Raw genomic sequence first — 14,888 nt, 5'->3', positions numbered from 1 at the left:
AATTACACACAAAAAAATATTTGTTTATTAATTTATTACCCCAGTAGCCCACCCTTGTGTACATGATAATGTTCATGCTTCATGTTTATATAACCAATAATTAACACACAAAAATAACTTACCTCTGACTTCTAGTACACCTTGATGAAGAATGACATTCCGCACGCGGTACAGCATCACTTGTTACCATGGAAATGACCTCGGAATATTTGCATAATTAAAGCGGCCTTGATTAGCACCAATTACTCGGCATCTGTAATTGCATTGATATAAGTGTCAAAGGTGACAACTAAAAAGTAATTACTGAAATTGCATTATCTCTCTGTAATTACAAAGTACACACAGTAAGGTAATTAAATTTACGGTGTCAAAGAGTCACCACGTGAGAGACACACACCTATTTTACAAATAACACATACTAAGCGAATTTATAATTCTATTTGTATTGAACATATCCAAATAATTAATGCAATACTTGTCTTCGGTTGAGCCACAGGAATTACAATACCGGTTCTCTTTTTTTCTCTCCATTTAGTGTTACTTCCGACTTAAGAATTAATATATATAGACTGTGAGACATCTTTAAACAATTAAAATATCAAACTGTTTTCCAACATGTTCATATGAATAAATCACAGGATTAATAGCTACCATCAATCTAACAATAAGTTAGCAGTAGTCTCCTCTCGAGAGTCTCCTTGTCTCTTATTTTCCATGAGATACGTGTTAGAGGTAACGGATATCATAAGCGCAAGAACAAATAAAGTAAGGGAAATCTAAGGGACTGGTAATTAATGATTTTTTGGGGGACATGTGAGGATACGTCTGACTTTCTCTCTTTTTACCAACTGAGTTCCAAACTTGAAAGTGAAAATAAATTCAAGAAAGCCCTGCCCGCTACACGACAAAGACCTGAAACTTCAGTCACGTTTCATTATTTTCTTAATTACAACTAAAAGTACCATAATAAATTCATACAATTTATATTTATATCATTAATAGAACATTTAGTATTTGGAAGTACATCTTTAAGTGGGGGACTATTGACGGAAACTTTATTTAGAAATGCTTTTATGGTCTCATTGCAATTTACTACACCACGCAAACCTTCTTTCAATTTCAGTACATTTAACCTAGATTTTGATTTTTAAAAGAAGTTAGTATTGTTTCATTAATCAACTTTTGAAAATATACTAGAATGGACAATTCTAGTATCTGTTATTTATCTGTTTTTGAATAAAATATTGTTTGCACTAGCACTCACCTGCCCAATATCAACAGGCACTCGATCTACACCTGATAGGTCTATTTTTTTTTTTAGATCTGATAGGAAGTTTTTTATGATGTTTTTTTTCTGATACCTATAAAAACAAATCTCCCCATCTATCTTCACCTGTCAGAAATTATCTGGAATGGCCCAATTTCTTGTTGAAACTGAAGATTTTTGGACCAGCGGAGCGAGACGATAAAAAATTAATGTCTCACTTTAAAATTCCTTTCTAAAATGATATTTTCTTTATTGTAAAACGAAAAGTTGGAGGTGGGTTGCCGGTTCCATGTCTTCAGGGCATTGAGGAAACAAGTTTGTTATATCTGTATAAGAATCAATAATAAGCATAGTAAGATGTATGTGACTTTCTCTTACTGGCATATATGAGGTATTGTACGAAGAAGACCGTTGGTTTTCCCGTTGGAATGGTTTTAAAAAATTTACATTATAGAAAAAGAAGAAGATGTGGTATGATTACCAATGAGACAACTGTCCACAAGAGACCAAAATGACACAGACATTAACAACTATACATCACCGTACGGCCTTCAACCATGAGCAAAGCCCATACCGCATAGTCAGCTATAAAAGCCCCCGATAAGACAATGTAAAACAATTCAAACGAGAAAACTAACGGCCTTATTCATATTAAAAAAACTTTCGAAAAACAAATATGTAACACACAAACAAAGGACAACCACTGATGTACAGGCTCCTGACTTGGGATAGGCTCAAATGTTGTGACAGAATTTAGTGTCCCTCGTCCCAACGACTCTCCAACCTATCCATTTGAACAATACCAATAAATGTTGAACTTAATGCCCTTCAACCAAATAACCATTCAGACGGTCATTGACAAATACCACTAATGCTGCAGCATACCTTTTTGTTTTTTTTCTGGGGAAAAGCTCGGTAGTGCAAGGTTGGAATCTGCCTAACGACCTTTGTAAAAGAATAAATAACGAGAACTCATTTTTTACTGGGAGGAAAATGATGTTCTTAATTAAGGTTTTTCCTCTCCGTGAGGAAAGACCTTATTGTTTTTCAAATGTTTTTTTTTTCTTTTCTTTTTTTTCTTCCAACATTTGTTTGACAGGGCCTCCTCCCCTTTCTGTTGAACTTATCAAGACCAAATATGGACCATCAATAGACCTCATCATGAACTTTTACAAGATGAACTTTTGTAGGATTTCATCATCCCCTTTAGAAGTTATCTCTCTTTTATTGATTTTTTTTCAACAGGGCCCTCTTAAATGTTTTAAAAGATATCATGACCTTATATGGACAATAGGTAGATATTATCATGATGTATTACCATATGAGGCTGCATAGGATTTCATCATTCCCTTTGAGAGTTATATCCCCTTATAGCAATTTCTTATATTTGCATTTTTCTCAAAAAGTATTAGAGATAGAATGTTATTGAAAATGAGAGCATGTACAAGAACAGATGGCAATGTTTATAAACATAAACAATTAATTTGTTACTAAGTCTTATAAGGAGTTATTTCCCTTTAAAAAATATAATATTTTTTGAAAAGTTCTAATTCGAGAACCAGAAGTCATAGAGACTTGAAACCTTCACCAATAATCTTTAATTTATATGACCTTCAATATGCACCCAAGTTCAAAGGTCACAGAGTGCAAAAAAAAAAAATTACGCTGCAATTTCAAGCTTACATATTAGAAAAACGATAAGACTTAGCTGCATACATACAGAATGTAAATTGTTCCTCTTGACGAGCTCTACATTTTATACAATAAGCCCAAAAATGTCCAACCGCCTGTTTAAAAGTTACAACGGGATGATTCTTAAAAGTGTAGTTTTGTGTGTATATCTTTTTAAAGGTAATATATATCAACCTACTATAAACTGCAAAGATGATCAGTTATTCAAGACCTTCAATTTGAGGTCAATATCAGGTCATGATGAAATTTCACCTTGACCTTCATAGTATACCATGACCTTGACCTTGTGGTTTTAGAAAGGTCAAGTGGTCCTGAGTTGAATGGTGCTAGTCCCATGTCTCTACGACTTCCGGTTCTTAAGTTTGGTATTGCATCATATATTTGATGATTAATTGTGACCTTGGTGAACTTTGAAATTGTCCAAATTCTTTTTGTACAATTTTGTCCTTCAACTGTAGATCATTGATCGTTTAACAGATTTGAGATATCTATTGTCGTTTTAGAGATAATGCAATTTGAAGTTTTGCGAGCGAAGGCATGTATTTCTGAACCAACAAGATCTTACCTCTTAAAATGTTTTAGAAATTGAAGAGGTTAACATAGTTACATGTTTGACCAAATACCAAAAACAATCCATGGAAACAAACGCCAAAAATTTAATTCGAAATTTTCAAGTTTTGCATTGACTTTGTAAGTTTCATAACTTCTATTTTAAGATAGGGTTGTTGTATATCAAACGAAAGGTCATGATGTGTACATTTGAAACATCAAATTCCCATCCTCCAAAAATAGTTGGATAGGGTTATCAAGTGCAAACATCAATCTTTCTAGAACATGGCATTGTGGCATATCAAATGAAAGCTCATCTTCTCTATGTTACATTTATCATTAATCCGATCTAAAAAAAACATGTAGGCGGATGAGGTCATTAAGTGTTAAAAGCGAAAAGTTTCAGAAGTTATGCTTGTCGTGTATCAAACGAAAGGTCGTACAAAGTACATTACGAAAACATCACTTTTACAGGAAAGACCTTTCAATTGTTTTACAAACAATTGAGATACTAGTTATTCTTTCTTTTCTTTTTCTTTTTTGATCATGATAATTTACAATACATTAATTATACACAATAACAACAAATAACATGATCTCTTGACAAAATACAAGTATTCCTGTTTCGTAAATTGCTGAATTTAACTCGTGAATTCCATGGCAATTAACTATTCTATTTATATGCATTTACATAAAACATCTGTTTTTAACTGATTTACGATCATCCTATTTATCGTTGTGGAGTGAATAACCTCATGATATTATTTATTATAATGATTTTATCCGATTTCAACAAAGTGTTAATATTTAATTAAATTAATCATTAAATAAAGAATCAAATTGATAAATTATATTTCTTGAATTATATAGATTACATATTCTCTTTTATTATTATTTATATATTATTTCTTATTTCATTTTAATCTAAAATGCGTTTGTCTAAATTTTAAATAAATACAACAAGCTTACCTTTGTAAAAGAATAAATAACGAGAAGTCAGTTTTGCTGGGAGGAAAATGATGTTAGCGCAAACCTAATGATTCTCCTTTTATATTTTCCAATGAATACCTGCATGACATCATTTTCCCCTGTTCAAAACCGAGCCTCTCTGCAAATAAGGTAATTTGGTGCCAAAACACTTTATAATATGCAAAATGCACTTATTTATTTTTGAAAAGCATTTGAAGGTCTTTGAATTATTACTTTTTTTAATTTAATAAAATAATATTTCGTTTGCACTCCAAATTCTGATAAAAAAAAAGATAATTCAAGTTGTATTAAATTCTAAATTTTATTTTGTGTATGTCATCATCGTACTCCAGCTTTTTGATTGGTTATTAATAACATTCCTGTGTTCCGTAATGTATTACTGAATATTCATGATGCTGCACTATCTACACATTCTGTGAATATGGTTATAACCTTGGATGTAGTATCAATTCGACAAACATCTGTCCGTCGACCTAGCAACCTTTTAAAACGTGCTACCTAACCTATTAATTAAAATTCTTGACTTGTACTTTTCTGCTTATCTTGAATTGCACTTTACATAACGTATGTTATTCTTATGAATGATGAATTCTTTTCTTTGTATACTAGTATTCTTCTTGCTATATTTTCTTATGCCAATAAATTATTTGACCTTTATTTTCTCCTTTACTTTTAACTGACTTAATAAATTTGAAACATACAATTTTTATTTTAATTAGCTCTATTTTATTTTATTTCAATTTCTAATCATTTCTAAAAGTGTCCTAAATCCTTTCATAACACAAACATAAATAATGTGGCGGGGTTAAACATGTTAGCGGGATCCCAACCCCCCTAACCTTGGACAGTGGTATAACAGTACAACATAAGAACGAGCTATCAGTTGAAAAATGCTTAACTCATCAGATGGACAAAAAATACAAGTGGACGTGGCCAGGTACTTATACATCCCGACACAAAAAGACACAATGAACATATCTGAGAGTTCTCGCAGTTTTCTGATAGCTAGTTCAAATGCACTAACAAGTAATAGAATCATATTCAAAACAGTGCCATTGATTGTCGTCCTTAATTCATTCAATGACTGGAACAGATTATGTGAATGTTTGTCTGTAACGACCACTGCTCACTATGTACTTGTTAAAGACACTTAAACTGTGGGGTTACCAAAGGTTCTCAATACCTAAATAAAGTAATTCGAAAAAATAATCATGAATAACACGATGTTATGATTTATATCAATAATATAAATAAAAACAAAGGTTATTCCTGATTAATTTGTCGGATTATTTCATTATTAAAGGCGTTTAAGAACCTTTGGTGACTCTATACTTTAAATTCTATAATAAGTAAGTAGTGAGCAGTGTCGTTACAGACAAACGTTCACACAATCTGTCCCAGTCATTGAATGAATAAGGAGGTCAATCAATGGCCACAGCCACACTGTTTTGAACATGATTTTAAATCCAATATTTTCATCAGTATAGACATTTGGAAAATATGTGTGCACGATATGTACCTATCAAGACTTAAATTTGGTAATTAAATGATGTCCATTACCCAAATATCATTGAAAAGAAACCGTTAAACGTGAATTCTGTTCTAAATGAGGGATAATTTTCGTAGCTCTCTGTTACTTCCAAAAGTTTGCCACATGACCCAGACTATCTTGTAAAAAAAACCTGAATGGAATATATGCCAGGTCTTTCAAAAAGCATAAAAACAATTTTGGTTTGGACTGGACTATTTTTCTGATGTATTTTCTCAAGTACTGAATGGCATCTTCTATGAGCAGAAGAAAGGTTTTCAAGAAAGATAAGGCTTCCCAAAACAGTCGGTTGTTACGTATTGTAAAGCTGTTGTTATTTTGTTGGATTGATCAAGGTTCCTAAGCCCGAACAATGAACTTTGGTTGCTGAACTAGTTCTTAATGTGAATTTTCCTTTATGATTTTATACTAGTAATAGGTTGAAATTGTCAGGTTTTCCCACTTTTTACAAGAGTGGATATAAAATAATCTGCAAGGTTTATTTTGTCGATCAGATCATCTCTGCAAAGTTTTCCAAAGCACATAACAAAGCTTCATACTCGCATGGAGTCCGGTACTAAAAATATATTCATTTCATTCGGTTTCACTTAACCAAACATTGCTTCTTCAAATATAACTCAGTCTAATGGAACCATAAAAGATTTAAAGTTGTGCGCACAATATTAAAAATTGTGCTCTCAAGATTAAAAGTTGTGCACTCTAGATTTAAAGTTGAGCGCACAAGTTTAAAAGTTGTGCACACACAGATTAAAAGTTGTGCGCACAAGATTAAAAGTTGTGTGCACAAAATTTAAAGTTGTACGCACACAGATTTAAAGTTGTGCACACAGATTTAAAGTCGCGCGCACACTATTCTAAATTTTAATTTGCATTTGACACTACGAACTTACATGATAAATGGTCACACTTTTTCTCAGTCAGTTTAGTAGAAATTGTCATGGAACCGTAATTTTATAGATTTTATCCTTATCTGTAATCAGTTTTTTAATCGTTTTTTTAATTGACGATAGCCTGTCAGTTTGATAAGGTCATAGTTGTTAAATAATTTGAGGTTAATTGTTTCGATGAACTTTAACCGACAGTCTGAATAGCCGTTACATTTAATGTATGATAAAGCTGTTTGCTTTACTTTTACATCAATTTTCTTCAAAAGCCATGTAGCTTTGTTTGTTGCTTGTGTAACTTTGTTTGATTTATTTTCTGTTCTAAAGTCGTGTAGTTAAGAGCATGAGGAGGTGAATGATGTATTAATGTGAGTAAGACAGCCTGCATAGGTATGACTCATTGCTCCACAGTAGTCTATCGACGAGGTATTAGATTGGGTCAGGATGCCAAGCTAGAAGGATGGCAGCCTGCATGGGATCCTGGCTCACTGCTCCACAGTAGTCTTTTGACGAGATATTAGATTGGATCAGGATACCAGACTAGAAGGAAGATAAAAAGTTTTATACTGTTTACATGCGAGAAAGTAGAGAACAATAGTCATAGCGAATTGACCTTTTGCTGTTTTAATAACCAAGTAATAATAGTTATATGAACTTGTGTATTATTTAAGAATTGAATTCTTCTTTTTATAAATTTATTGGGGTGTAAAAGCGTTGACCGAAGTACATTTTGTATGAAGCGCGGAAGCGCTTCATTATAAAAATATACGCACGGTCAACGCTTTTACAACCCTATAAAGTTACAAAAAGAAGCATTCGATACTTATAATTACACTTTTTAGCTAGGATCATGAAAACACGATTTTTATCCAGTTTTATTTAATTCAACTGTGCACTTTATTGTGGGACCTCGTGTCATCATGCATGATACATTTTATTGTCTAATGCAATTGTTTACGGAATAACATGTGATGTGCAGATAGCCAATCAGAATAACGTATTATAATTTATTTATTTATTTACAAGATTGATCGTTTATATAAATATACAGCGTTAATTTCCATTATTTAACGAGAGCGTACATTTTAAATGAATAAAATGAATGAAAACTACGGTTTATAGTTTGTGCATTGTGATAAAAAGTTCGTATGTATAATTACTTTCATTTGTTTCTTACTCTTTCTTGTATTGTTCTCGTCGTACTATTGCAAATATTCAATTTCATGACTGCATCAAGTGTTTCTATCAGTTTACCATAGTGATATCACATGGTAAGGTTAGAAATTAATGGTAAACCCTAGTTTTAAGATCCGATTTTCGATTAACAGTGGTAAGGTAATCGTTGCAAAAAATCCTGCTCAAACTTTTGTGAAAGACGTTTTAACTTTGAATTGTTGCGAGAGTTTATGTTCTATGTTGAAGGCACTTGCATTTAGTGACCTGAACTACAAGTACTGTTCTATTGAGTTTAGATACATGTCTTCTGTTTCTGTCCCTGACCTATGTTTGCTGTATTCGGCATGTGTAGTGCATCATGCCATGAAACATTGATACGTTATGAAATTTCGTGCAGGACTGCTTTGTGGGTTTTTTTTTGGCATGGAACTCCTGACCAGACTATGACTTTTTTACTCTTGACCTATGCAGTGTTCCTTTGTATATTACCCTGACCTAGAAGTATAATTCTAAATTGACCTTGCTTCTGAATATGTAGCATGAAGATGTATTGTCATAAGATGGTGAGTCTTGTGGCACGAGAAACTTTATATGATCTTGACCTTTGCCCTCATTGTACAACTTGTATATTCTGTTTGAAGTATATGGAGAATCGTCTGATTGCATTCATATCTAATATTTTTATATCTATATTAAATATTTAGATATATTTGTATATTTTTAATTGTAAGATCGGTTTTATGTATTGGAGTTTGAACTAGTACACATTTTGAAGTCCGCCGCCGGGCGAGGGATTTTCTCACTTTGTTAAAAACCCATTGGCCACCTTTGACTGCTTTTTGCTTTTTTGTCATGTTACTGTCTCTTAAACACATTTCACATTTCCATTCTCAATTTTTTGATATGAAGAATGTTTGATCAAATGAAAACTAAATCTTTTTATTGCTGTGAAAATTAGAAAGAATATTTACTGCTCTAGTAGCACCATGTACTGCAAGTTGTGATAGATTGATAATTCAAAATGGTTCAATCATTTTACCTTGGATTTCATTTGATGGACATGTTGATATGGATAGTCTGTTTAAGCATCTTAAAAATCACATGAAGGTATACGCATATCAATAAACTGAACTCAGTGCGAAGAACCTTTAAAGTACACTTAGACAAAGAGCTCAATCTAGTGAAATACTTTTTTATGCTGGTCACTGTCTGTTATCAAACTGCACCGCAATCCTAAAAAAAATATGCAAGTTAATTCTAATAGAAGTAGAAGCCAAAGGAAGTAAATAAACCGTTTACTGAAATAAATGTACAATAAGTCTATGTGCCACAGATGCCCCTGCTTGTGAAAAGAAAACACAAGTAAACTCCACATTAAGGTTTATAAAATTTGATTGAGTCAAACTTATTTAAAAGAACGAAAACACAAATTCAGCATTTTCTATGTTTTAAAGGAACATGATAACTCTTGAACAGTAAAAGTGACGCTACCAAATTTCAAATTCATTTTTTGTATGTGGAAAGAACCATTGTCCCAGGTTAGGGAGATGGTGAAGACCCCGCTAACATGTTCAACCCCGCCCTATTTATTATGCATGTGCCAGTCGCAAGTCAGTGGCCTATACATTTGTTCATTGCTTTCCTCGTTTGAATTTCGTTTTATCGTGTTTTTTTCTATGCTGTGATGTTATACTAATGTTTCATCCGGCTGCAAATGTTTGCACCTGTCCTAAGTCAGGAATCTGATGTACAGTAGTTATCGTTTGTTTGTTTAATTTTTACGTTTTTCTCGTTTCTCGTTTTTTTATTTAGATTAGACCGTTGGTTTTCTCCATTGAATTGTTTTACACTAGTAGTTTTTGGGCCCTTTATAGCTTGTGGTTCGGTGAGAGCCAAGGCTCCGTATGAAGGCCGTACATTGACCTATAATGGTTTACTTTTATAAATTGTTATTTGGATATAGAGATTTGTCTCATTGGCACTCATACAACATCTTCTATACCTATTTGCTCATTGTTGAAAGCCGTATGGTGACATATAGTTGTTAATTTCTGTGTTACCTGGTCTCTTGTGGAGAGTTCTTCTTTGGCGCTCATGCCACATGAGGTGAAGGGTGGGGATCCTGCTAGCATGTTTAATCTGCCGCATTCTGTTTGTATGTACCTGTCCCAAGTCAGGAGACTCTAATTCATGAATTGTCGTTTGTTGATGTGTTACATATTTGTTTTTGTTAATTTTTTGTACATAACTTGTCGGTTTCTTTTCTCGGTGCTTTTTATAACTGACTATGCGGTACGGACTTTGTTCATTGTCGAAGGCCGTAGGGTGACTTATAGCTGTATCATTTAGTCTTTTGTGGAGTGTTCTTATTGGCACTCATGACACATCTTCTTTTTATTTTGTGTATAAGTTTTGTAGTATTTGGTTGAGGCCACTAAAGTTAAAACAACGGAACCCTTTTTTTTTGGACGTTCGGGACGAACGGACTAGAGTAACTCCGCAGTTTATGTTCCTTTTCTATGGTACCAACATAGAAGTTCTGACTAGTGTGCTGGTGCTACACATTCCACCAGCACTGTCATTAACACACACACAATTTTATTATAAAAATATTCAATCTTCATTTTGATTTGATTCTTTTAGGCCTATAATGATTATATGCATGCCTTAATTTCACAAGTAGTATCAAATTTGACAAATTTATTGTACATATACATTTTTGTTATATTTTATAACTTATTTTTCAATTAAACTTAAATTGATCATCACTTTCTTTTTATATGTCTTTTAAGATTCCGTTTTGAACAAAACGATTTGTTACATATTATATACTTCACACGTATTTCTATCAAATCTGATATTATTACAAAGCAGCTATTAAATAAAATGCATTCGAACTTTAAATGTGCATTTAAATATATATGCAAGTCGTCAACTGGTGAAGTGGCTAGATGCATATATCGTTGGCCAATTGAACGACAGGTCTCCAAATTTTGTTGTTTTAAAACGTCTAGAAATATTAAAGGAAATAAATAAAAACAAAACGACTGAATTAAATAAAATAATGTTCGATATAATGAACCATTTCGATTTATTTTTAAAATCTAAACGATGCTTTATTTTTATCTAGTTTCCTAATAATTAGAATGAGAAAATAAATACCTTACAGCTTCTTTAACCGTCGATCCTGAAATGTTTAATGTTATAAAACAATTTTAGCGTCTTTGACCTACTTTACCCTTTTATTCGGATACTTGTGGTTATCTTCTTCAAGTTCAACGGGAACATTAGAATAATCTAGAAAAGAACCCAGATGGAACCAGGAATTCGGGTTGCTATAACCAAACAACCCGGATGTTGAACCAGTTACCATGGTTTCGAACCAAAGAACCAAGGTTCAGAACCAAACAACCCAGATGGAACCAGGGTTTAGAACCAGAGTGCCCGGATAGAACCTTATTGCATTCGGAATTCTCATGACTTTTTATACCTTCAACATATTTTCCAAATCATTTATTTATTTAGTATATTTATATATAATATAATTAATGAAATGCACATTTATACCCCTGGGGGTTGAAGGCATATACAAACAATACAATACAATATACACAATATAAAAATTAACATATCAAACATCATATATAAAGTGGTAAAACAGTAATATTTATGCAGGCGTTGTGTCCACTCCCCTCAGTGCAAATGACTTTTTAATGAACGGAACAGTAAGCTGCATAATATCAAATGAAGATAGAATTAATTGTAATCTATCTGTTTCAGACAAATTAAAGTATTCTGGACATATATTATTTATATCTTTTTCAAGCTGATTACGTAAAGATTTATTAATTTTACATTTTAAGAAAAAGTGGATTTCATCTTCAACCGCATTTAAATTACAATGTTTACATATTCTATTTTCTCTTTGAATTCTTTTATATCTACCCCTCTCTATTTCCAAGAAATGGTCACTTACTCGCATTTTACATAATAATTTTCTATTTTCAAAACTATTTTTAGAAATGTATTTGTCTATTTCATATTTTGTTTTTATTTTACTGTACAAGAATATTTTACTGGTTTCATTAGTTAATTTTAATTTTTCAAAGAAAATATTTTCAAAGCTATCTTTAAGTTCTTTTTTAATATTTTTTGAGAATGACCTCTTCTCTTGTTTATAGTTTTTATCCTGAATTTTATTTATGTCTAATTTATTTACATTGGCTATATTTTCTACATATGAAAACCATGAAAATATACCGTTAGTGCTAAGCCATTTAGATAAACAAAATGCATCATATAATAAAGGGTTATTTTCATCACTAGAAATTCTTGCTAAGTACTTCAATGATTGTACTTTAATAAAGACATCTATGGGATACTGAGCTAGTTCTGCTCTTGCAGCTATATTGACAGATTGTTTACTAAGCCCAAGTATATATTTGCAAAATTTTAAATGTGTCTTCTCCACTTGGCTACTATCAATCATTGATAAAATATCAAATTTACTCATGTCTTTAATTTGAGCTCGTCTTTCAGCTCTTATTATTTTTTCATAAAAATCCATATACCAAATTTCAGAGTTATGCATAAGAATAGGTTTAACTAGTGATTCGAACATTTTTTTGTATACGTTAATAGACACATTTTCTAAAGGAGAAAGATACTTAAAAATAGAAAACAAAACTTTAGTACCTTTCTTAGCCAATTCAGTGTGTGATGAAGTCAATTTCCCAGATGCTTCAATTATATTTCCAAGATATTTATATTTTAAAACGTTTTCTAGTTTGTCACCATTTAAGTAAAAATCATATTTATTATATAAAATGTTTTTCTGTTGAAAGACCATTATCTTAGTTTTTGTGTATTTATTGTGAGCTGCCACTTATTACAATAAAAATTTAGTTTATTTATAGAGTTCTGTAAACCTTCAGGGGTTTCAGATAATAACAAAATGTCATCTGCAAACATAAGGCAGCTGATTGACATATTTTGCAGAGTCACTGGTTTACAACTTTCATCAAAAATTTCTGGTAGATCATTTATATAAACATTAAATAAGTTTGGACTCATATTATCCCCTTGTTTCACTCCTCTATCAATAGAGACATATTCAGATATATTCTCCTTTAATTTTACTGAAGCTTCAGTATTCTTATACATATTTTTTTTATCAAATTGTAAAATTTTACACCAATTTTCTCATTTTTTGTTATTTTGTACAAAAGACCTAACCTCCACACTGAATCGAATGCCTTTTTAAGGTCTACAAAACAACCATAAATCTTTTTCTTTTTATAATTTATATATTTATTAAACCAAGGATTTGTATAGTTATAACTATACAAATCCTTGATTAAACAGAGTCTTTACAATAAAGACACCATCTGAAGTCCTACTATTCTTCTTAAAGCCTAGTTGATGGTGACATATATTATTTTCAAATAAATTAAGTAATCTACAATTTATAACCATATTAAATAATTTACTTAGACAGCTCATCAGAGAAATTCCTCTGTAGTTTGAAGGATCAAGATGATCCCCACTTTTAAATAATGGAATTTTGAATGATTTATTCCAATTTTCAGGATATAGAGAGGTAGATAATATAAGGTTAAAATATTTAGCTATGGCTGTTAACATTACAGAACTACTATGTTTTATAATTTCATAACATATTTTATCTGGTCCACAACTTTTCCCACTTTTTAATCTTTTAATTTGTGTTTTTATTTCAGATATATTTATTGGTGTATCACTTTCTTTTGATGTTAGCAACTTCTCTGTTTTGCATAATTCTTCAAAAATACTTTTCTCAAAATTCTTATCTATCTTTTCTGCAAACTGACTTAAATCTAGCATGTTATCATCATTCTTGTCCTTATTAATTTTTATTGTTCTTAATAGTTTCCAAAATTCCTTGCTTTCATTTGGTGACATGTTGTCTAGTTTATTCAGAACATTAAGTTTAAATTCTCTTTTTTTAAGTTTAGAAACTGTTTTTAATTGTTTAGAATAAAAGAAGTATTTCAGTCTTATAGATTGATCAAAGTGAGATAACTTTAATTTTTTACTATACAGATTAAAAGTACTTCTTAATGCAAAAAAAATTGAGTCTGTCCAGTTTGATATTCTTTTTCTTTTCTTTTTAAAATATCTTTTTCTCATACACTTATGTGATAAAGTTATATAAATGTCTGAAATTAAGTCTGTAGCTCTGTTCAGTCCATCTTGAGTATTTTCAAAGTTTGTTTGTTGAAAATTGTTTAATTCTTCATATATATATTTTTCTTTAAGCTCATTCTCAAGCAAGAGTTTGGAAGTGTTTGTCCACTTGAATTCAAAATCTATTTTTTTATAAATATTATTTATATTTGGCAGTTTTCCATCACATTTTAAATGGGTAACAATTTGATTATGATCTGAAAAGTATGATGGAGTTTTTACTATAAAATAATTCACTGAGGAGAGTAGACTTTCACTAGTTATTGCATAATCAACTACACTGCATCCTTTCATGCTAAAAAATGTCATATTTCCTAACAAATCTCCAATAAATCTCCCGTTTAGAATACGGAGTTGGGCAGAAACACAGAGGTCTAGTAAATCCCTCCCTTGTGGGTTTATGATTTTATCTTGACTTTTTCTAGTCAGTTGAAAATCTGACTTGTAGGTATCTGGTAAAATATGAGTCAAATTTATGTTGTTTTCATCATTTGCTACAAAATCAGAATAATTAGATACTCTTGAGTTAAAATCACCCATTAACAAAAAAATTCCT

At 31.4% G+C, this 14,888-nt stretch overlaps 1 protein-coding gene across 1 annotated transcript in view; it reads right to left on the bottom strand.

Moving 5' to 3' along the window:
* The window catches only part of LOC134726756 (uncharacterized), a 32,924-nt gene extending 32,620 nt beyond the window's left edge, over positions 1-304 (bottom strand). The window contains exon 1 of the mRNA XM_063591205.1: positions 123-304. The gene's annotated coding sequence lies outside the window, so the exon portion shown is untranslated. The remainder of the gene's footprint in view (positions 1-122) is intronic.
* Between the last annotated feature and the right edge of the window lie 14,584 nt (positions 305-14,888).

This window comes from Mytilus trossulus, chromosome 1 (assembly GCF_036588685.1).
Source record: "Mytilus trossulus isolate FHL-02 chromosome 1, PNRI_Mtr1.1.1.hap1, whole genome shotgun sequence".
Classification (NCBI taxonomy): domain Eukaryota; kingdom Metazoa; phylum Mollusca; class Bivalvia; order Mytilida; family Mytilidae; genus Mytilus; species Mytilus trossulus.
The sequence above is the reverse complement of the archived record's forward strand: the minus strand, read 5'-3'. Positions and strand labels throughout refer to the sequence as shown.